Genomic DNA, 3,851 nt, shown 5'->3' on the forward strand with positions numbered 1-3,851 from the left:
CCTCTTTTAAAGCCCCGCGCCGAGAGGCCCCGACGAGCTACGTCCGCGCTTAAAAAGTTAGGTTGTTACAACATTAAATGAAAAAGATCAAGAAGTAGAAGAAATAAATGTGCAAACAGTTGAAGAGAATATAGACATAGATATGGAAATAAATGAAAATGCAGAAAATATATTAACAAACATATCTATACCTAAACAAATAAACAAGTGGGAGCAAAGACAAAAACAAAACTCATTTCTAAATACATTTAATGCCAGAAAAGATAAGTTATTTTTGAAAAACAGAAATTTATATATTAATATTTAATATTAATAGAAGAAAAAGTGTTAAGAGTAAATATTCAAATTTTATAGGAATCTCAATGCATCAGCTATCCTGTGATATGTTACAAATACAACAAAAAAAAGTATAAACTAAAAAGAAAACAATTTATGAAGATCCAGCAGGAAAACAAACATCATGTGTCACAATCTTAAACATCGATTGCTGTGAATATCTGTAGTCAATTGCAGCGTGACCAAACGGAATACTCCCTTAACTTATATTACTTAAACTTATGTCAGTTCAATTAATTATAATATTGACGTTTTTAGGTGATTCAGGATATCCCTTACTACCATATTTAATGACACCCAAATTAAACCAACAAGTTTATGAAGAAAACTTTAAGCATCCAACAAAATATATTAACAGAATTAAAGGAAATGAAAACTTCTATGCAGTCACTAATGCCTGACTATCTGGAATCTTAAATATATAAAATAAATAGATGAAGGCTGTTATTTTTGGTTTTGCAATGTAACTTGTGCAATGAAGAATATTAATTTTAAGTTGATTTTATTTTATGTGTAAAAGTTTTATTTTCAGTACATAAAAACACATGCACTATTAAATTATATATTTACGTTGCAATTTTTATTTCGGAAATAAAAATTGAGTTCATTTTGTTTTACAATGTATAACTTTTGTTTTGCATACACATATGGCTCATAAAATAAAAAGAATATTAAAGATAACGTTTTTTACTAGTTTTATTTTTAGTGGGAAGATACAATTTCAAATAATATATGTGTGTTACATGGTTTCATAAAAAATAAAGTTATTATGTGAAATATTGTAGTATTATTCTTTCTCGCATTTCATTTCCTCTTGCATGTAAATTATTGTCCAAAATAGGTTCTAATTCTTCTTCAATATTTTCATCTCTATACACATCATTGTCAGGAATATTAAATTTTTTTGCAATATTATGTAGAACACAAGTTGCGTTTACGATTAATGCTAAATAAAAACAACACGCATTAATTATTTTAAATAAAATTGTTACAAATAAATAAATTTACCTGTAAATTCAGGTGTATAATGCAAAGCTCTCTCTTTGCGTAAGCATCTCCATCTACCTTTAAGAATACCTATTGTTTTTTCGATCGAGTTACACCGCGCTGTAACATGAGCAGCTGCACAGAGATCCTGGTGGTTGGTTTAATTTGGGTGTCATTAAATATGGTAGTAAGGGATATCCTGAATCACCTAAAAACGTCAATATTATAATTAATTGAACTGACATAAGTTTAAGTAATATAAGTTAAGGGAGTATTCCGTTTGGTCACGCTGCAATTGACTACAGATATTCACAGCAATCGATGTTTAAGATTGCGACACATGATGTTTGTTTTCCTGCTGGATTCCTAGCTGGATTAGAATCTTGCCACTGTATTGGCTGCGATGCTGACATTGTCAGTACCGTAGCCAATACAGTGGCAAGATTCTAATCTAGCTAGCAATCCAGTAAGGAGACACGCATCGTGTGCCGACGGCTTTAGTGGAATCAATCAGAAAATTTTTTATTAAATCAAACCAATTAGCGACGTGTGTAATTGAGTGTCATTCTAACAGATATTAACTATCAGATAAGCTATCAGATATTAAGAATTGATTAAAAAATATCTAAGGGACAATTCATACTTTGAGAAACAGAAATGTAGCTGCCAATTAAAACTAGCGAAATATTTCTTAAATATATAATACCATATACAAATATTTAAAAATGTAATACCAAAAATTCCCTGTATCTCACGACGAAATAATAGTTATAATTCTGATTCAGATACACTAGAAATAATTTTTTATACATTATTCATTTAAATATTAGAGCAAAATTTTTGTTGAACATTCCTTCTTTGAAGATTGAATTAATAATAATATTTTAGATTCTGCACATACATATACCTAATAGCCATACATTTCTTCTACCATTTTGATATTTGTTTAACATGTGTCTGGATAATCTAGAGGAATTTCAAACTCTGGAATCATGCGTGCGGCCACCGTGACTTGCTACAACTGCCAATATTATTCCATAATAGTCACTGACCTAAAAAAAAAAATATGTATGAAATCTCATGAATATAAACTAAGGCATATAATTCTTTTCTTTGTTAATTATATTTGCTTAATTATATGATGGCATATTTATTGTGAAATAAATAGCACTTACTATCATAACATTCAAGGAATGGAATAGTTTTCTATTAATATAAAGGTGTTCTCTATTTTTCTCTGGTGGCCATATCCCCACATGTGTCCCATCTATAGCGCCTATTATCCCAGGAAAGTTAGTATTAATCCAGAACCTAAAATACTTATATTTTAATTTTGCATACAAAGTTGTAAAAATTCCATTTCATCTGTTTCATTATTCTATATTTATTATTCTAAAAATGAAAGAAAGAGAGAGAGAGAGAGAACATTAATTTTATCATACTGTTCTTGAATGGTTTGAATCTCAGCAGGTAGTATTGGAAATTTTATCCACTGTGGCATTATCATATTTATTGCATTTATTATTGAATGTATCGCTCCACTTACAGAAGACTGGCACATACTACTTAAGAAATCTTGTCCGATCCTTCTTTGATATGAACCGGAACTTAAAAAACTTAATGTTACTAAAACCTTCAAAATATAAAAGGTAGTAATTAAAATGTCTTTAACACATAATAAAGCAGTGGTACATGTGTGTATATTTATCACAATTTTCGTCCAACTTACCTTTAATTCTAATGGTATTGCTGTTAACCTGTTGGATCTTTGCACATATGTGGTTGTACATTTTCACATAACATAAAAGTGACATCTTTTGAAAGTCTGCGTAAAATGTTTATTTAGATTTATAAAATCATTAATATCAATTGTTAATAATGTTATTTCGTAGAATAAAATGTAATTATAAGGTAACATTTTCTAAATTGTTTATACTTACCGGTATAAAGCCATAAATTGAGATTCCGGGATTTCAAAAGGATTACTTAAATCTCGTAGTTCTCTTCAACGTATTTTAAGTATATGTTTTTCATTATGTTCAATTTGAAGTACCCACCATGCTGCAGGCATGTTATACTAAAATAATTGGTAATTACGGAGATGACGGCCGACCTCACCGATTTTAATGAAATTAGGCTCATTCGATGCGTTTTTGCATGAAACGAACGAATCTGGCAGAAATCAGCGTCGCTCTGCCCCGCGAACCGAGATATTTAGCGTTAAAGTTCACGACCGTTCAGGTTAGGAAATCTGTCATACCGACTCGATATAAGCGCTATGAGTATGCCTTTTCATGCTCTGTGACTTAATGCGCATGCGTTTAGCGATTCTTGGGTCCAATAGTGCACGAAATTTAAAATCAAATTAAAAAATGAATTAGTTACTCGTGCAATGTTTCTATTATACATAGTTCTATTCCAAATAAATCACCCATGTGGACAGTGGAGTGTGTAGACAGTAATGCTTGAGTTCGGGGCGGCTACGCCGCCCCGAACCAAAAATAATTAACATATCCTACCCGCTTGGG

General features: G+C 30.6%; 1 pseudogene; it reads right to left on the minus strand.

The window, feature by feature from the left end:
• Nucleotides 1-1,048: 1,048 nt before the first annotated feature.
• LOC108729865 (putative nuclease HARBI1) lies at nucleotides 1,049-3,113 on the minus strand (annotated as a pseudogene).
• Nucleotides 3,114-3,851: the final 738 nt, after the last annotated feature.

Source organism: Mycetomoellerius zeteki, unplaced genomic scaffold (assembly GCF_001594055.1).
Source record: "Mycetomoellerius zeteki isolate Tzet28-1 unplaced genomic scaffold, Tzet1.0 scaffold801, whole genome shotgun sequence".
In the NCBI taxonomy this organism is placed as follows: Eukaryota; Metazoa; Arthropoda; class Insecta; order Hymenoptera; family Formicidae; genus Mycetomoellerius; species Mycetomoellerius zeteki.